The following is a 20203-nucleotide window of genomic DNA, read 5'->3' on the forward strand; positions in this document are numbered from 1 at the left end:
ATTAAATCTCATGTGCCAAGTCCCGGAGCACGAGGCCGTGCAGCTCTGCTCTGCCGCAACATGTGTCGCTGCCTGTTTCCCCGGGACGGTGTGTGTGTGTTGAGGGGGGAGAGCTTTCTAAAGTGTACGTGTGGGGAAATCATCTCAAATTTGGGGGGTACCTTATACATCTCCTTGTGGGACACAGTCCTCCTCCTCGAAAAGTACTTTCCCTGTAGGGACACGGCTCGTGTCTAGATTATCTCAACACTTGTTGGGGGTGCACCCCCTTGTTAACGTGGAGGACGCCAATCCCCTAGCAGAGGAAAGAGCATTGCAAGGTTCTGGGTACGCAAGTTGTAAGCGGCAAAGCCCGGGACTCAAAATCCGGTTTTTCTGACTCGTAGTCTCCCAATCGGAAATGAACGGGTGGACTACAAGGAGGCGACAGCCCCTGACTTACATTTGGGTACCGGTTATCTTGCCTGGGGCATTTTATTTTCCAGGACAATAAGCGGAAAGCATCATTTTCTTTCCCTAAGCCACATCCTCTGATAGAGATTCCGAAATAGCCAGGTGTGTGATCTGCTGCCCCCAGCGCCCCAGCATTACCCTCGGCCCGCCTGAGGAAAACCACCCCTTGTCCAGTTCTCCCCGCAAATTGTGTACAGATATCTCCCTGCTGGGCGCGCGGGGCTCATGGAGGGAAAAAGCACCAGCGAGCTCAGGGTGTTGGTCATGGCGGCGAGGGGCACTGCGGCAGAATTTTTTCCTCCCTTCTTTGCTGCAATCTGGGTGCGGCTAGAGCAATTTGTCATAGAATCTGGGGGGCTCATTTTTCCGGCCAATCACTTTTGGAGAAATGAGCGCATTGCAGCAGAATGCGCTGACGTCAGAGACCACCCCTTCTGCGCCTCCATATAAACCCCACCCAGCCAGCCCCTAGCGCAGACGGCGGAGAGCTGGGATGGAGCGAGCCGTGGCCCGCTGGCCGTGGCTGCAGCTCCTCCGGAGAGCCGGGGCGCCCACGCGAGAACCTCCCTACCTGGTGAGTGGTTGGCCATCCTTTACCTGAAAGGATGTGCAAAAGGAAGACTACACCCGCTTCCGGGTCGGGCTCTGTCCTCCTGGACACGCCGAGAGATAGATGCCGGGGACCTTCTCCTGGAGGCGGCCGCTTCTCCTGGTCCCCGAGCGTCGGCAACGAAATTCTGTCAGGAAGGAAAATCTCCAGGCACATTTTCCTGGGGGGAAATCAGGGCCCCTTTCTAGTCCAGTCCTTGAGGGTAGGCTGGGTGCTAGGGGCTTAAATGAAGCTGAGTGGGAGGAATCTGGTCAACCCCCTGTCACAGTCCAGTGTGCTGCAGTCACTGGGGTCCAAACCCCAGGTTTTCTGTGTTTGAAGCCACCTTTAGAATGACGAGTGGTGGGAGATATGGCGGCGATACATTCTGCATGCCCCACGAATTAGGAGGGAAAAGCACCCGAAAATAAGAGTTTCCTGGGCGTATTTTCCCGCTAGTTTTTGGCCAGGTTCTTGATAACCGTAGGCGTGAGGAGTAGAGGTTCTCATCCACTAGGGATTCCGCATCCAAGTACACAGGTCAGTGCAAAGCCATCTCCAGTCAAAATTCAGACAGTAAATTTGCTAACTGATGTCATCTGGTTTATTAAAATAGTGGAGAGATATGGCGCCCAAGTGCAAACCTGCTAGAAGCCCCCTAGGATGAGTTCCGTAGAGAGGGCAGCTGGGGGGAGGGTCAAGTAATTGGGGGCGCGGGCTGAATAGAAGCAGGGGGTGGGTTGGGGTGGAGAGAAGGCCGCGTCCTTGGGTCTGACAGAGGCTGATCAAGAGGAGAGAGAGAAATACAGAAAAGGGGTGGTTTTGGGGGGGCCCTGGGCGCTGAGCACTGGGAATTGGGGGTCAGGGGTCTTTTGTTTTGCGTGACGGTTGCTGGAAGATTCTGGCACATTGTGGGCTTTTGACTTTTGATAAAGTCGCCCTTTGCCATTTCCTTTGTCCCTATCAAGCACCCCCCGCCACACCGCCCCCTCCCCATGGTGGGCCAGCGGGCTTGGGGAGGGGGAGCGCGAGCTGGTTGCTACGTGGCAGGTTTCTGGAAGGTTTTCTTGCTGGCCGCCAGAGGGCGCTGGTGGCACTGCGGAATTTTGGGGGGCGGGGTGGGGAGGGGAGGTGGCCTTTGTTCTCCTGCTGGAGGGGGTCGGGCGCGGGATTTACTGAAGAGTTCTGGATCCATTTACCTAAGGGGGAAGTGTTTTAAGATCCCTAGGTTCACTGGGGAGCGGCTGCAGGATTCACACAGGGCAGAGATGCCGTGGTCCCACTGGTTGCGTGACAGGGTGTCGTGGAAGAGCGTGAACGCGATTAGTTTATTTCAGTCGGTGTTGGTTTTGAGGGTCTTAGGAAGGTATGGCTCATTTGAGTAGGATGAAGAAGCTGTAAAATGGCTAATTAGGCGCCATCGTGTGGGGGTCTTGAAATTCTTGCTGTGGCGTAGAAGGGAGGCGAGATTGGCGGGGAGGTGCTCGATGGTGGTCTGGATAATTTTGGACGGTTTTGCCCGCCTTTATATAATTTTCTGGTGATACTGTGTTTTGTATCATGTGTCCAGAGACCATAAGTGAGTGAAAATGGTGTATTGAGAACTGGGCCTTTATAATTTTAATTAACTTATGTTAAATTGCGTCTTCTGGAGGTTGGAGCCAAGATTTCGATGTTTTTACCTATTAAAAGTGGCGTCGTGTTCTCGAAAGACCCTTATGGCGAATGTCTCCTTGTGCAAGATGACCCCTCACAATTGGGGGGCATAGGAGGCCCCCAGGACGTGTGTGTGTCAGGGGTGCTGCCTGATGTCCACAGGTGGATTCTGGCTAGTGGCAGCAGGCGTGGCGTTTAGGGGACATAGCGGTCCTGCGTGATGGGCTGGGGTGGACTGTGCCCCCTTTCCTAGCCTGAGACCTGTTGGGCGCCCCCCCCCCCCGCCCATTTTATGCCAGCTGTTTCCCTAGCAGCTGTGGGCCAGGCGCGGGCGGGGGCGCAGGAGGCTCCTCCTGCGCGCGCGCTGCAGGTGGCTGTGCTCTTGGGTTCTGGGTGCTGGCCGCGCGCCCCCTAGCGGTCCGTGCCTGCAAATGGCTGTCGGCCCGCTAAACCCCGCTTCTGGTTGCGCATGCGCACACAGATAACACTTGCGCCCTGTCAATCAAGTCTTCCTTACCCCCTCCCACTTCTCTCCCTCCTCCCCCTCCCACTGCTCCTCTGCCTCCTCCCTCTCCCTTTTCTCCTCTTCCCCCCTTCCCCTCCCATTTTCCTCCTCTCTTCTCTCTCCTCCCACCTCTCTTTCTTCCCTCCTAACCCCTCCCTCCTCCTTCCTCCTGTTTCTCTACCCAGCTGCCTTTCCCTCCGCTACCCCTCCCTCTCTCTGCTGTTCCTTTGCTGGCCGTTAGAGGTCATCAAGATGGTCTCTAATCTGGCCCCTCCCATGCTGTAGGGTCTCTCCTCATGGACGACATCATCCGTTTGCCTCCTTGTCTTCAAAGACCACCTCTGGATGCCAAGCTGATGCCAAGGTGCTTGCTGCTCATCTCCGTCTTATGGTACCTCAGCCCCTCCTCCTGGCAATTAATCCACAACATGGCGGGCAGAACCCCCACCCCTGCCTCCCTCCTTGCACCACCCCCAAACCCATTAGCAATTAGAAGGCAATTTAAAATTGTAACTAATTAGTTTTAGTTGTAATTAATTCATTTAAATTTTAATTAATACCTAGACTTGGACTTTTAAGTGGGTCCTCTAACCTTTGGTCAATTGCAGAGGATGCTAAGAGGATGGATTCCTGGATCCCACCAACATACAAAGCAGCCACGGGCAGTGACCCCCAGGACCAGGACAACAAAGAATGAAGAGGACCAGGACTGATCACCCAGCTGTCCCTCTTGGCTAAAGGCTTAAACCAATGCCCTAGTGAGGGGGCATTGGGCATTAACCCCTGACCTTTGCTATGTTTCTGCCTTGATGCTCTGAATACTTTCCTATGAGTCTCTGCTTGTATTAACCTGCCAGCGACCTGGAGGGTTTCCATCCCCAGGGAGGTGTCAGTCCTCTAAATCCACCCTGTTGTTACCCATATGATGTCCTGAATGGAGGGGTCCCTTTGGGAACTTCTCAGGAGGGGGACCTGGGCCAAGGGCTCAACCAGCATCTCACTGGCAATTCCAAGGCCCAGGTGGGCTTCTGGAAGGAGCATGAGCCCCGACGCCATGCTACTGAACTGCCAAGGGCATCCCCACCTCCTTTGAGATCTCCCTGTCCTTTCTGGGGGACGGGGACCAGAAGAGCAACCTCCCAGGGTGTTGTGAGTATTAAATGAGAGAAAGCAGCCTCGGGCAGGGCCGGGCATAGAGGAGGCCATCAGCAAATGTTTGTTGAAAAAGTTTGGTCGGTCCATCCATCCCGCACCCCCTCACTTGTCTTATGCCTCTTGTCTATTCTCCCACAGCACCCTGGACAGCCTCCGTCCACGGGGCTCTCCTTGCACCAGGTAGGGGCTCCACCCGGACGGGCGTCAGGTGGACATGAGCAAGGACATGCGCTGTGCATGTGCGTGGTCATTTCCAGAGCACTTTCTAGCTTCTATGCACATGTTTTTTTCTATGTCAGACATGCATGTGAGAAAGGCCACCTCATTTACAGATGCGAATGAATTCAGCATCGATTTAAGTAATTTTAAAAGGTGGGGGGGCAAGAATTTGAACTGAGTGCCCCTCCAGGGGACAGGATGGATTCACGTTTACAGTGAGGTCGCTGAGCCTGGAGGAGGGTAAGCGTTTTGTCACGTTGCTGGCAAGAGAAGGGGTCAGAGTTGGAGCCTGGGTGCTGTTTGTGGCTGCCCCTGACCACCCCCTGCCCCAGAGTTACACTAAGAGCCCTTTGATTTCCAATCAAACGTTTGACAATAGGACAGTCTGTTTGAAATCCCAGCAGCCCGGGGTGGTCTTGGGGGTCTTGGGTGGCCCCAATGCCAGTACCATGTGCTGGCCCCACCTCTCAATAACGGTGTGACCTTAAATAAGTCGCTTAACTTCTCCAAGGCTCAGTTCTTTTCATGGCCTAAATGGGGATTAAAAATGAAAAAAACAGCACACAAAAAACACCCGCGTTTACCTACCCCACAGGGCGCTTTTGAAGACCAAATGATGCAACTACTATGAAAGTGCTTTGTAAATTGCTGTGGAAATTGTGAGGTACTTAACACTGGGAGGCTGTCCCTCATTGTCACATGCCCAGCCCTGTCCCCCCTCCGTAAGAACAGTTAGCACCCACTAGGTGCTGTGAGTGTTTGCGCTCAGTAAATAAATTCCAGAAGAAATAAAAACAGAATTAATTCAACAAACATTTTCTGGAACACCTACAATATGCCCCGCACACCAGGCCTAGTCTGTGATACAAAGATGATGAAAACAGTCTCTTGGAAGCTAATTGGGGTCCTCGTTTGACCGGCACTTTCTTTCGTCCCCTTTTAAGCCAACCAGTTTTGTCCGGATGAGACAAAAACAACCCAGGGCCGCTTTAGAGAAGCTGGGCTTGGTGTAGACAATAGCTCCTGGGCTTCTGAAAGGGGCTGATTGGATTATGTGGCAAATGAAGGTGGAAGGATGACTTGGAAGGTGACAAATGAAGTGGGCGGAGAGCTGCTGTGAGTTAATCCAGGCTATTAGGAGGGACCTTTTGTCTTCCAGAGGCTGGCAGGAGCTTTTACCAGTGGGTTTTACATCCTTAATGTAAAGACACATAATTTATGGTCAGTGAAAACCCAGGCCCCAGTGAGATTTGAGTGGGCTGCAAAATTGAGCGTCCTGCTACCAGGGAGTAATTATAGTGAACATTTATGTCTCCCTTTGCCATTTGCAAAGGCCTTTTTTGCAACCGTCAATTCATTTGAACCTCACAACTCCCTGTCCCGCCCCGGGGCTGGCCTGCGCCTCCTAGGGGAACAGAGGCCATCAAGCGGCCTTCGGGTGAGGGCCCCAGGCCTCTGACATAGTCAGGGGAGAGGAGTCCCCCGCCCTGGCCCCTCCTTCTGAACTCCGCTCTCCCCACGGCTGTGAGCCTCTGGGTCCCTCCTGTCCTCCTTTCTGGCCACTACAGTCCCTCTCTTTCCTTTCACAGCCAAGCTTCTCGAAAGGCCTGTCTCCACTTGCTGTCTTCCTTCCTCACCTCCAATTTCCTCTCCAACCCACTGCTTCCTGACTTCTTCCACTCCGTCGAACGACTCTCACTAAGGTAATAACTTTTCTGGCCATGTTTCCGGCTCACGGACACATGGACATACGGACACATGTCCAGTCTTTCTCGCACATTCTTTCTGGCTCTGGTTCACTTCTATTGACAGACACCCCCCTCCCAGCCATGGACTTCACAGAGTCGCCTGTTCCTGGCCTCTCTCCTTAGCTTCACCTAGAAACTTGACTATCCAGATGGCTCAACTTCTGGAACCTGCCTCTTAGCGTCTCGCCCTGGGTTGGCGTCTAAACCACCTGGTGCTGAGGCCTGGGGGTAGGTCAGTTTTTCCAAGCCACCTTTTTCTCAGTAGCAGAGTAGGGGTCTTTCTTTACCTGGCAGGTCAGGTGGGCTGTCTTGCAGGTAAGAACCAGACACTATCTGAGGGACTGGAAGTGAAAAGTCATGAGCGTTCATGAGAAAATACAGTTGAGGTCACCATCAGATTTTCTTCTGGGTGAAGTTCCCAGAAGGAGGACCAAAGAGAGAAGAAAAGAAGTGGGGCGGGGTTAGGAGAGAAAGAAGAAAAAATAGAAAAGGGCACCAAAGACAAAAAAAGGAGGAAAGGGAGACCTAGAAGATATTAAAACCCGCCGAGAACACATCCAGAGAAAGGGTCCTTCTTGGGTTGGGTGGAAAGAAAGTAAACAGGAAAAAGGTTTTAAATTGATTACCCCAGTGACAAATCCCAGGAAGCTTTCAAATCAAATTGCCCCATTTTGGGTTTTTAACTCCTTCTATCAGGTTTAACCTCTTCACCTCCGGCATCCTGGTTAAACCCTCCTCAGCCCCCTTGGCTGGTGATTAAATCCCGAAGGTACACGGAGTCTTTTCAATGAATGAATGGCCAACAGAAAGAGCCCTCCCCCTCCCCCAGCTGTGTTTTTCAGTTTTTATTCCACTTTCTGCCCTTTTCCCTTAATGAACACAGGGCTAATCTTGGGCCTTGTCAAGGAAGAGGCTGCGACGTTAATGAGGTAGCTGCTGGACTCCAATATTCGACTCATAAGGAGCCTTCTTTGTCTGAGAAGGAAAAACACACTGATTATCATAATAAGGTGAACTGGCGGGGTCTGAGGCCGCACTTCTAATTTTGGTGCTGGAGCCCAGGTTTCGTCTGCTCCCCATTTAAGTCTCTGCCTCTGGCCCAGCGCGTGGTCCACTGAGCGGGGTTGAAGGCTGAAGGCAGCTCTGGGCCACAGGTAGCGCTGCTTTTGCAGAAGGTTCTTTTGTTCGACCGGACGCGCAGATGCCGCGGGCCAGGGCAGTTCAGGCCTCCCGGGTCCCTTCTCCAAGGAGAGCAGTGGGGGTGTAGGTGTCCAACTCTAGCTGGCATTGGACTTGCAGGATTAAACATGTAAGATTCCCAAATGGTGGAAAAGGCAAGTCGTAGGTGTAGACTCTGGAATTATCACCAAGTCAGCAGCCATGGACTGCCCCATCCAGGTCAGGAAGTGGGTGGGGATTAGGACCCCAGAGGCACCCGCCCTGCGGAAGGGCATGGTCTGAGGCTCACACTTGGCCCCCATGTACTGGTTAGTGAGGTTCAGGGGACCAGTGCTTTGTCAGGACCCCCCCGCAGCCAGCTCAGACCCAGCACCAGAACCTGTAGTCGCTCCTTTTGCCCTCTGAGTGTCCTCTGCTCCCATATGTCCTGCACCCGCCCGAGTCTCCCCCTTCTTTCCAGACCCTTGAACTCCCCAGAGCCCATTAATGTCTTTAGAGCAGGTGCACCTGAGTTGGAAACTTACCCTCATGTGTCCTGAGTTCTGGACGTTTCTTACCCCAAGGCAGATCAATCAAGATTAGATCACTCCAATTAAACTCCAGACTCTAGCCAGACCTTTGACCAAATGGGAAAAAGAAAAAAGAAAAAAGAAAAAAAAGCTAAGGGAGAAATGAGGCATTTGGAACAAGAAAACTTTGTTAGTTGAAAACTTATTAGTTGAAAATTCCTTCCCTTAACTGATCTGTTGGCTCGTGGCATTCATAGTTCAGAACTAGATGCTCTTTCCAAGTTAATTTCAAACCAACCCTCGTCCAGTCCCTGAGTGAAATGTTGACAAATGTCCAGGTGGCCGGTTGGGGTGACTCTACCTGTTTTGGTGGAGGTGACCCAAATGTGGCCTGGGCTTGGGGACTGGCTGAGGGTGGGCACTTCTGAGAATGGGGATCCCACAAAAGCCTCCCCTCCTCCATGCAGCATTTGGATAGTAAAATAACAGAGCAGTTCCTGGTGTTGCTGAAAGAGGATTTATTTTAAATGGAAAAAAAAATCCATAAGCCTCCTCACCCTCAATTACACACCAAGAATTAAAACACCTGCCCCAGTCATTCATATTCCAGCATTTGAGAGCCTGGGGAGGGGGGTGGAAGGCAATTTTAAAGATCTGGGGCCACCAGCAGAGGGGTCTGTGCTAATTGCTCTCTTGAGTATAAGGTGGCCTGTTCTGACTTGGGTACTTGTGTCTGCAACACCCCTTCTGGGCCTGGGACAGACGCAGCTCTCAGTTGCCTGTGCACCCGAGAGCCCTGCGCTCCACCCTCCCAGCCGAGGTCCCTGCTGGCTTCCGTGTTGGCCCCTGACTCCCGGACCCGCTGCTCTTGGTATCCGTCATTAAGTCCATCCCAGAGGCTCAGGAGATGAAGATGTGGCAGATGGGAAACTAATGAGGCCAAGAGGTGTCCTCACCCACAATTCTTCTGAATTTTTTTCTGCTTTTACCACGCCTCTCTTCTCCACCCCTCTCCTCTCCGGCTCCTCCATCACCATTTCCTGATCTGGTCCTCTGGGGATGCCCTAGGCCGGCCCACTCCTCCTCTGGGTGTCCCAGCACCAGCTTGGCACAGAGTGGGGTTCAGTAAGAGTATGTGGGATGTCTGTTTGGACAGGTGAGTCAACGAAGGAACTTGACTGCCACACCCGAGCTGCCAGATGGGAGTTGCTGGGCAGACAAAGAGTTTGAGGCCCACTGGGTGGAGGGTGGAGGAGTGGGCGTCGCCCCACCCCCAGCCCCATTTGAGCCGGGGGCCTTATCAGTCTCACCCCTTCGTTCACTCATGCGTCCATCCAGTCAGCCAACAGTTGATCCTTACTGAGCAAGCCCATGGCCCAGCACCGGGCTGGACACCGGCCCCACTAGCGCGTCCCTTGACGGCCTCTGCCTCCCCAGGAGGGCGGGCCGGGGGTTGCTTCGGCTGCTGGCAGCCTCGCGGCTCCGGGCCCTGGAGCAGGGACTCCTGCTCTGCAGAGAAGGCAGGCAGGAGGGTGCGCAGGGCGGCCTGCTTTCCCTGTTCGGCCAGTTGGCCCCCTTTTAACTTAACCCCCTGGAAGTCTCCAACCTTCCCTTCTCTGGGGCTTGGCTGCAGGTCCAAGCCAGCCCCTCCCACCCTCTTGGCCTCCCAGCCCCTCCTGTAGCGGAATGCTGCTGGCTGTTCTGGACCCCCGGCCTTCAAGTTCAGAGCTGAAGTAGGGGTATGGGAGCAGCTGTACTGTATGTCCCCTGGGGCTCTGGCCACACAGGTCTCCCTCTTGAGTCAGGGTCCGCGAGCTGGACCCCTCCCTCTGTGGTGCCTTCCTCCCCTGGGGTAAATCCAGCTCCTTTGCCCCTGGTTGTTGGTGGGGGTTGGGGGGCTCTGGCCCATGCAAAGGACGGATGGCTGGGAACCTCCAGGGAGCGCGGCAGGTGCTGTCCCTGCCTGGCCGCCTGCCTGCTCTGCTCTACCTGGCGGCTCCTCCCCGGCCCACCCCACTGCTGCGGCCAGGCCCACTGCCCACCAGAGCTCGGCTCGCCCGGCCTGACCCCTTTCCCTGTTCTCTGTGCCCAAGTCACTGGGCTCGTGACCCTCTGGGTCTCAGCTGTCCAATCCTCTGCCTGCGGGTTGATTTTCCCTGCTGGGCCCACGCCTGTGGTTACCTGGCCCTGCCTGCTGCCTCGCCCCCTCCCACCTGCTTAACTTTTGCCCTGCCTTGCCCCCAACGCAAGGAGACTCTCCCCCTTAGTTTCCAGGGGGTCTTCAGTGCCCAGGGGACAGGCCCCTGCTGGCATGCGACTCCCCCCATTATCCTCCCAGAGTCTGAGTGGCTATGGGCTGCAGCTGGACCTGTGTCCCTCTCACTCCCCCAGGCCCCTTGTCGTCATGTCCTACTGGGCCTGCCCAGACGGCTGCCCTGTCCTGTCCCTGTGAGTCCCAGGCCCTGCCCCTTCCCCGGCCTCATGGCTGGTCTGGGGGCTGCCACCCAGCCTGTCGCTTCTCCTTGTACCTCTTCCTGTCATTGCCGTCCCCACGGGCCACCTCCCTCCACCGAACACCAAGCCGCAGGTGAGACTGAGCTGCGGGGCTTCCTTGGTGTGTGTCTGGCGTTTCTGGGGGGCTCGGCTTGCCGACGTCGTAACTCTCTGCCTCTCGCCAGGGTCTGCCCGTCCTTGACACACCGGTTGATGACAGTCACCTGAGCTGGATGGAAGAGGCAGAAGATTCTCCCAGACCACCTCCTTCAGGACCTGGCGCCTCATTCCCAACCTTGTACCTCGAGACACCTTCCTGGTTTGGGGTGAGTTTCTTGCTTTCTCGGGACACCATGATCTCATTAGGTTCAGCTCACATCTATTGTTCAAGAATGTACATATTTAACCTGGGAAAGGTCACTACCAGGGGCGAATCCTCTTCTACACCAGCTGTGGGGCCTGGGGTTCTGGAAGCTTCCTGGAGCCGAGACTCTTGCCACCCGGAGCCCAGATGCAGGCATGCTGTGGGCCAGTATGGTAAGTGGGGAGTGTCCACCTCAGGTCTGGGGGTCCCTGAGATCCAGCTCGAGCCAGGCACACAGTAGGTTCTCAAAAAGCTTTGCGCATCATGTTGATGACATGAATAACCGTGCACCTGCCCGAAGCCCGGCGAGCGGGTCCATTCAGAGAGGCGGAAATAGGCATGCCTGTCTGCTTTGTGGCTCGGAAACCATTTCTCCCCATAAGCCGTGGTAACGTCGGTCCCTGTGAGGGTGCTCGTTTCTCACACATGAGACTTTGATAATGTCTTTTAATCAAACCGTGGTTTTTGAGTGAGTTCTTCTCTTGGCCTCGCCACCTCACCCCTGAAATTGCAGTGAGACAGGAACGTCTGTTTGTCTAAATGAAACCAGTAATGGTAGAGAAGAGGCAAGCAGGCCCTTCCCGCCGCCCCAGGCGCTCCAGGGCTTGTCGTCTGTTTATCCGGGCTTCACTTGTTCCAGATGCGCTAATGCAGCCACGGGGGCCCCGGGCTGGGGCCTGTCCGGGGCCTCAGACCAGCTTTTCCCTCAGGACCAGTGGGTCCGGTTGGGTGCCCTGGCAGGTCCCGTGCAGTGAGGTGGCCATGTGGCAGCTAAGCGGGGTGGACAGGGAGAGAGGAGGCCCTGCTGAGGGCACCTCCCTCCTGGGGCTCCGGCGGCTGAGCCGTGGCAGGGACCCTCCTGAAACTCGTCGGGGAGCCCGGGGGTCTTTTCAGAATCAGCCTCTGAGTGGAGTGTGGCTGGCTCTCTGCCTGGCGTCCCTGTATCTGAGGCTTTCGGGGTAGCTGCTGGGGTGAATGAGCGAGTGCAGTTAGACGGGAGATGGAGGCCTGGAAGGTGGAGGCGAAGCTGACTCAGCTCGCCAGACGTTTACACCCCAGTGGGCCCTGCGCTGTTCTGGTTCCGATGCCAACACCCCCACCTGATGCTCATGCACGGCGTCTCTGTGAGAGGGGAGGTGATGAATGGGGCTCCAGGCCAGAGCTGGGGGCCTTGCCTTTGGGTGCACCTGCCTGCGTGGGGCCCGCCACCCAGTGGGCAGAGCAGATGGATCCCCTTGTTCCCTGGGGGTCTTGGGTTTCCAACGCAGCTTCCATAATGTCCTTTCATCAAACAGATTTCAGAGACAGCTCTTCTGCACCTCTGCCCTTCTCCCCTGCATTGGAAATGGAGTGGGGATGTTAATTTTCAACAAAACCCACTGGAGCAGGCGGAGAGGGGCAGACATATCCAAACCCAGGGGCTGAGGCCTGTATCTGCTTGCTTTGGTTCCCCAGAGGGCCCGGCAGGCTGCAGAGAGCTGGGGAGTGTGTGCCCGGGGCTGGCTTCAGGGAGGGAGCACTGGAAAGGCTCTGCCCTGTGACATTTATCCCACAGCTGGCATTTGCTGAGCCGCCTGCAAACACAGTGACGTGGAAGAGAGGCCTGGGAGGGGGCTTCACAGAGGGCAGGGTGCGGGCTCCAGGGTGTCGTGTCCCGAGCTTTCCAGCAAGCTCTGCGGAGCTTGTCTGAGCCAAATGCCCATGGCTCCTGGACGCTTTCCCCGGGAACGTCTCAGGACTCCCTCGAGGGAGGCTGAGCTGAGGGCACAGTCAAGGTGGCAGGACCCCAGCCAGCCCCAGACTCTGCCAGCCCCCCGCACCGCCCCACCAGCATCTGGGATGGCCTGTCTTCGGGCTGTGTTGTAGTTCAGAGACACTTGTGGACGCCTAGTCTCAGGCAAAGACATATTTTGCGTTTTGCGTCTCATTAAGTAGAAAAGAGAAAAATAGGTCAAATTCTCCATTAAAGAAGTTGAAACATAACATCGTCCATCAGCCTTGCAGCTGATCACCCCAGGAATTGCAGAAAGGCTATCATTAAGTGTTGAAAGAAACGATCATTTTCAGGAAAATTCTTTTTTGATGGATTGACCCATCCCTGAGTGGGAAGGGGGAGAAATGAGACCCTGGCCGGCCAGACAGGCAGAACAGGACCCCGTCCTCTTGGCAGAAGGGGGTTCTCTGGCCTTTTGTCATTGTGCGGATGTCCCCGTGGCTCACCCTAGCTGAACACTTCCGGGGGGGCACAGGTGTCAGGGAGGAGATGGTGGTCTGGCCTGAAAGCTGGCCCTCCGGTCCCACCTGCATCCCCTGGGGTGGATGGGAAAGGGGGCTGAGGGCAGAGCCCAGCCCTTGTGCTCCCAGAGAGGCAGAAAGTACCCCTCTCACCCCCGCGCTTCCCCCCCGCAGGTTGCCTGTGGGGCTGACTGTGGCTTTCAGGGCCCCTGACCTAGTGACTCCTGACTTGTGATTCAACCCCCCACATGTATTTCCAAGCACATTTCTCCAAATAATGTCAAAAACTGGCAAGACTTAGGGGCTACAGGATGCATGTGTTTCTTATTCATTCATTTACATGAAGTAACTTAAATGTGTTTTTTATGAGCATTCTGACCTCCAGAAAGAAAGAAAAAAAAAACCCACCCGTCTTTAATGAGCTGGCTAATGAATTTTTCCTTGAAAAGAGAAAGGCGGCTTTACACAGAAGGGGGTGTGGAAGGAGGCAAATTAAGACCCCAGAGGGTTAAAGGGCAGTGGATAGTGCAGAACCCGGCGTTGTCTGCTGGGTCAGGAAGGGGCTGGGCACTGGGAGCGTTTTCTTTTTAGAAGACTAGAGCTTAACAGGTTGCAAATAAGTCCCAAGAACTAATTCTCCTTTCCCTCTGTGGCTCTGTGCCCGGTCCCCTGTCCTAAAAGGAGGAAGAAGCAAGTATAGCCTGGTCTCCCTCCCTTTCCCAGCGTGAGCAGATGGAACATTCTGGAAAAGGGTTGGATCTTTCCATATGGGGGCCTCTCAAGCATGGGGTTCCAGTTTTGAAAGGGGGAGACGAGTCTGGGTAGGGAAGGAGGGAAGGCCGTCAGTCTGGTGCCCAGTTCCAGTGGGCCCTAGCGAATCCCGGCTTCCTGAGTGTGGCTTTAGGAAGCGGGGCCCTTTGCAGGGGATGGAAGGAAGGGGTGATGCTGATGTGGGCCCCCCTCCTTGGCCTGGAATGAGTCAGTGTTCCAGAGCCGGGAGAGGAGGGAACGAGGGTGCCCTTGGGAACCCCCTGGGAGGGGGCCTGCCCCCGCGAGCGCCCCCCAGGCCTCGTCCACCTGCCGCAGCACGTACAGCAGTGCCAGCGGGAGGGGCCCCGGGTTCAGCGGGATCCGGCAGAGGTGGGGGGACCCCTCACCTGCGCCCAGGCAGCTGCCTGGTGCCAGAGAGGTGCCCATACGTCCCGGAATTTCTAGTGTCTTCCCAATTATAGACACTAGGTCTCTAATCCCAGTCTTCACTGTGGAAAACGGATCACTAGCCACACTTTAGGGAACAAACAGTGAGGGGGTCTCCGGACAGATCTGTATTTGCTGGGCCCCCTTTGCTCCTGGGGCCTCTGTGGTCATGAGGGACCAGGGCACAGAGCAGGTGCAGGCTTGCTTGGCTGGGGTAGGCCCGGACGTGGGGAGGGGGTGTTGTGTGAGAGAGGAATTAATTAAGGGAGAGGAGGGTGGTGGAGGGTGTAGTCATGACTCTCTTAATTGCTCTCCAATTTCTTTGGGCTTAAAAAAAAATCCAGACGGAGAGTTCTTAAGTCCTCCTTCCTGGGAGTTATGTGGGGGGGTGGGCTCCCCGCCACCTCTTGCCTGGCTTCTCTCTGCGCAGTGAATAGGGTCTTTGGCGGGGGCTTATGGAGAAGACTCTTAGCCTGGGAGCTCCCAGGGCGGTTCAGATGGAAACAAAGGCCCAGGCAGAAAGGAATGCGGGGGAGCCCCCCGCGGGGAACAGCCACCTGGGGATAATTGAGAGGGCCGCGTTTCCCAGGTTCTGTGAATGCGTGCTCTCAATAGAAGGTGCCCTTTCTTCCCATGAAAAGAAGGAAACCTCAATTACCTTCCCCTGAAACAGAGCGTGTGTGTGTTCCCTCTGGGGGCTGACGCGGGCCCCTCGCCCTTGTGAGCGTGTCGGGAGCTCCGAGGCGCAGACAAGAGGCCGCACAATGTGCGTCTACCCGGCTGCCCCGTCGGTGCGACCCTGCACATGCCCGTGCCTCCCTGTTCTAGGGCTTGCTTTTTGCAAGTTTCTCAGGAGGAGGACTCGGAGGAGCTTGTGCCTGGAAACCAGGATTTGATCAAACCGGGCCTGGTGCCCGAGAGGCAGCCAGAGAGACAGAATGGGGCCAAGCAGACAGAACTCCAGGACGGAAAGCTGGGGAGGGAGGACAGGCAGGGGCCGAGGGCTGACTGCATGGCTGTGCCGGCCCCTCCGGGCCCGTGGCTGAGCTGCTCCTCCCGCCCTCCCAGCCCCTTCTCTGGGCTGTCCTGTTGGGGGGGATAGAGTCATTCCTACCAGGAGAAGAAACTGGGGGACGGGGGGCTCAGAGCTCCTTGGGGCTGGTGTTTGCAGTTAGAAAGGGTGAAGGGGCTTCCAGTCAGCAGGGCCCACAGCCCTGAGCAAGGGGACCCTTGGCATTGGAGGGAAAACGGTTTGCACCACCTCTGCCCCAGGCTGCCCTGAGGCTAACCTCGCTCTGGAGGAACCAGGGGCCCAGTCCCTGCCATGGAGACTCTCAGGACCCCGTCCTGGCCAGTCCCTTTGCTACTGCTGGCTTATGAGCCTCAGTCTCCCCATCTGTAAAATGAGGCCGCAGTCCGTCAGGGCTCTCCACTCTGTGTGGCTGAAGAAGCATGGGGTGTCCGTGCTAGAAAGGCAAGGCCGTTTCACCAGAGGAGAGTTTGGATGTCCTCCAGTGCCCAGGTTGGGGCTCCACTGGCCTTCTTGGGAGCAGGGCATCCTCTCTGCCACTCGGGCCTCGTCAGTCGTAGGACAGAGTTGAATCCGGTGCTCTGGGCACAGGATAAGGTAGGTGCTCTGGGCACAGGATAAGGCAGCAGCTCTGGAGCAGATTTCCGGACACCTGGTTCCAGCCTCTGCTCAGCTCCCACTAGGGGTGTGACCTTGGCCCCTGTCTCCAGCCTCTGGGCCTCGGTTTTCCCATCTATGAAATGGGGGAGTGCAGGATCACGTCACCTGAGAGCCCTGTGGCTCTGGGTTCCTCCCAGCTGCCTCTGGTCATTTGAGGATGGTTTGTTTGGTGGGTCTTTAGAGTTGGAGAGCTGGAGATCACTGTTTTACTGCTTTCCAATGCCCTCTACTTTAGGAAACCAGAGACCCGAGGGAGCCGGCCCCTCGCCTGGGGTGGCAGGCCCTGGACGTGAAGCCTGCTGCTGGTGGCTGTGCAGTGGGGCAGCAGTCTTGAGCCAGTCCCTATGGTCAGCTTTCTGAGAACACAGATAGGATAGAGCTCTGGCCTCAGAGCAGCTCCAAGGGGCCGCCCACGTGCTGTGGTGCAGGGATTGCATTTTATGGAACATTCTTCCAAACAGGTGGGCGGCTGGCCAGGCCTGGAACACCTTTCTGGGCTGCATAATGAGCCTGGCCCTGTGGCTGCAGTCCCAGGCGGGTGTGGCTGGCGGCAGCATCCGCCGTGGCTCGCCCTGTGCCTTTTGTCATGAGACCCTCATCCACACCTCTGTTGGCGCCCTGGCTCACTCAGCTGAGAACTTCCTGAAAAAGCCACCAGGGTGGCAAGTTCCGGAAAAGCGATCAGTCACCGGGCAGCACTGGCTGCCCGTCTCGGACTCAGTTGTGCAAACATCTCTAGCTATCTTTTTGTGCGGCCGTGTGTGGTAATAAAGAGCTCGCAGAGCTGGGTCAGGCCTGCCCCCAGTGATGACTGTGCTGGGCCACGGCCTTTGTTTCGTGCCCTTGGTTGCTACAATACCTGCGAGCTAAAATGAGGAATCGAAAAATTGCCAGCTTCAATTAGACCAGCCGACTGCCTTTCCCAAGGCTGCCTCTGCCACTCTAGCCATTAACGGTAAACATACGCCAAATAGGCCTTAATTCTCTCTAATTGCCCACTCCTGAAGCAAAGAGTGAGATTCCAGGAAGAGGCACATGTAAACATCCCCACAGCCCGCCAGACTGAAATTAGAGGGCTGATGGGGGGCCGGCCAGAGACAGGACCATGGTTTCAAAAGATGTCCCAATTACCTCTCCCATTTTCATAAATGGGCCCGTAATGTCTTGGTCCCCGGCCTTCACAAAGGTACAGGAAATTTGCTCTGCTAAGAGCTTGCATTTGTCGGGGGAAGTTGAGAGGGTGGTCTTCACTCAACAGGTAGGAAGCCTGAGATCTGAGGCTGACGACTGTTTGTATGAACTCCAGGCTCTATTTCTGGGAATTACCGTTTTGTTAAAAATCAGCCTGTTACATCTTTCCCTGCTCTTAACCTCCACCAGTTATTTGTAGCAAAGACATGCCAGATCGATTAGATCCTGTCTGCCTCTAGGAAAGAGGAACTTTGAAAATCTTGAGAGGCAGGGCTAGGATGTTCTAACCTGGTGAAGCCTCGGAGGATGTTTTCGGTGTGTCTACTGATGCTTCGTATGTGGAGCGTGCGCTCAGTCCACGAGTTTCTGAGGTTCTCTGATCAATCGCTCAAGGAGATTATTCCCTGGGCTCTATCAGGACGCCCTGTGCTTTCCTTTGGTTCTAGACAGTGACTCATCCCTGCAGCTTCTCTGTCTGTTACGATTCCAGCCTGGCACCGTGGCACTTGTACGTCACTGCCAAGCCAGGGCTGGTACATGTGGCCTGGAAGTCAGGGCACGACTTTTCCGGGGCTGCATCTTCACAGAGCAGCCTGGGGCCTGCACGGAAGTTAATTAAGGACAATCAGGAACTCTGAGAGTTCAGAGGGTCCCCTGGGGCAGAAACAGGAAAAAACCCAGATGCCCCGAGCTGCTTCTGATCTCCCCGGTCCTGTTAACGACACCGAAGAGAACCAAGCCAGCACGACACACCAAAGCACTTTCCCGGCTCTTGGTCCCATGGGAAGTGGTAGTGCCTGTGGTCTTGCTGTGTGTGCAGGGTCTGTCTGGAGGCCTGCGGTCACCTTAGGACCAAGGTGATGATGAGAAGGGCCCCCTTCCCACAGGTGCTGCTGGGGTCCCCCCCAACAAGTGCTCCCAGGCTCCCGGGGGACTGGAGACTGTCTGGGTGGCATCCAGCACACACCAGGGACCCAGAGAACCCTCAGATAACCAGAGTCTACCTTTGGTCACCCATGAGCTGATGACTGCTTAATTAACACTTACTTTCTAAAAAAACTGTATTTTTTATTGACGTGTAGTTGACTTACAGTGTTAGTTTCAGGTGGACAGCAAAGCGGTTCTGTTATACATACACATGCAGATACATATTTCTTTTCAGATTCTTTCTCAATGCAAATCATTGCAAACAGTTGAGTCTAGTTCCCTGTGCTCTGCAGGAGGTCCTTGTTTATCTATTTTCTATATAATAATGAATGGACAGTTATTTTTTTGAAGACTCATTGTTTCTTGGTGATAAGATGAACCAGTCAGGGGAAAACAGTGTTTGGGAAGCTCGAGGCCAGGGAAGGACTCCTTAGGAGGGTTGGAAGCAAGGTGTGTGCCCCCTACGTCCTAGCCAGGTCTTGGGCACCCCAGGGAGTGAATGACTGGGAGTGAGGGGCAATGACAGTGGGGTTGGGGGGCCCAAATGGCTTCAGTCAGACAGGGCAGTGGGAACCCTTCCTCCGGGTTCCTTGACAGTTCCTTGGAGGCCAGGGGGCCCCGTGTCATGTCACCCCAATCTCTGGCTCTGCCCTACCACCTCTCAGGGCCGATCAGACCTCAGCCACCACTGGCCACCTGCGGCCTCACCTCCTTGCCTCCACTAGCGTCTTCGGAACATGTATTCAAATCAACTCACTAAAACAGTTTTTGGTAATGAATAGAGTCTTTCTTTCCTGAGAAGTTTTAGATTTACAGAAAAAGTGGCAAGCAGAGAGAATTCCCCTCCCCACCCCCACCCCCATTTCCACGGTTGTTAACACCTGGCACGAATGTGGCAGAGTTGTTACAACTGATGCGCCAACCTGGAGCCACGAGCTGGAGTCTGTCGTCCACGCTGTGAGAGGCCGCCCTGCGCCCTACAGTCTGGGTTTTGACAGACGTACGATGCCATGTTTGTCATTATTCACCTCTTTTTGTTTGTTTGTTTAACTTTAAGGCAGATGCTTGACATCAAAGGCTTGGTGTGCCTGGTCACGGCTTTTCTGTGGTGCTGATGAAAGTGTTTGTGGAATTTTTAAAGTGAAGATGTCTGTCCAGGCAGTGTGGTCTTCCACATCCCAGGGTTTTAGGACGCATTGCCCGTTAAAGACCCCACAACCCTAGTGTGGTCCACGGTCCACTTCTCTAGTCTCATCCAGGGCCCGCTGCCCAGCGGACCCCCACCCTGAGCACGTGCTCACATGGCTTGGTTGTGCCCCCACAGTGGCCTGCGTTCCTGGTGGAATGCCCTTCCAGGGAACCTTCTCCCCAGCCTTTGGGTGTGCCCAGCTCAGCTGTCGTTCATGCAGATGCTCTAAACCTTTGGGGTCCATACAGTGGCACTTAGCATCAGCGGTAGCACCAACAACCCAAGGGCTCTTGGGTTGGGGCCACGTTCCCTGCCGCCACACCTGCCCCATCCCTCCGCGTGCCACTGAGGCTGGACTGCGGAGCTTGGCAGGGGAGACCGTGAGCGAGTGAATGTAATGGAAAGACACCTGCTTGGTGGTGTCACCAGCCCCATGCTTGCTAGAAGTTGGGGCGTCTCTGCATCCGTTGGGTGAGATTCTATTTCAGTGACCCCATGTTTTCTTATTCCAGCTGAAGACAGCACCTGGAATCCTCCATGGGAAGGGACCTCAGACACGCGACCCTAGCAGCCTCCAGCTCGAAAATCGTAAGTTGCTGGAGGGTAGGGAGCGCATCTGTGTGGGTCACCAAGGGCGGTGGGTGCCACCCAGAGCGGCCTTGTGGGAGGGACTGGTCAGCACTGGTCAGTGGTCCGCTCACAGGGAGATGGGTGCCCAGCGGGCCCAGTGAGTGCCGCCCTGGGGGGCTGTGCTCCGAGGCAGGACCCTCAGCCTCCTTGTGTCTCCTCTGCGGCAAAAGAATTCTATAGGCGGCTTCAAGTGCCGGACCCCCAAAGAAATTCTTCTCTTTCACTCCTCTAAATGAATGGCCCTTTCATTACTGAGTCTCCCTTTGGCTCTTGT

At 55.4% G+C, this 20203-nt stretch overlaps 1 long non-coding RNA gene across 7 annotated transcripts in view; it reads left to right on the plus strand.

The window, feature by feature from the left end:
- The first annotated feature begins 939 nt into the window (after positions 1-939).
- LOC105096044 (uncharacterized) overlaps positions 940-20203 on the plus strand; it is a 34586-nt gene continuing 15322 nt past the window's right edge. For 3 of the 7 annotated variants that reach the window (XR_010381085.1, XR_010381087.1, XR_004137501.2), the window contains exons 1-6: positions 940-1027; positions 3489-3567; positions 3812-4538; positions 5173-6280; positions 10692-10832; positions 19812-19887. This is a non-coding gene — a long non-coding RNA (uncharacterized LOC105096044). Of the gene's footprint in view, positions 1028-3488; positions 3595-3811; positions 4539-5172; positions 6281-10691; positions 10833-19811; positions 19888-20203 lie in introns of all 7 variants that reach the window. The other 4 variants (XR_004137503.2, XR_010381086.1, XR_004137500.2 and 1 more) reach the window with 4 other exon arrangements.

The sequence above is a fragment of the Camelus dromedarius genome, chromosome 5, assembly GCF_036321535.1.
Source record: "Camelus dromedarius isolate mCamDro1 chromosome 5, mCamDro1.pat, whole genome shotgun sequence".
NCBI lineage: Eukaryota > Metazoa > Chordata > Mammalia > Artiodactyla > Camelidae > Camelus > Camelus dromedarius.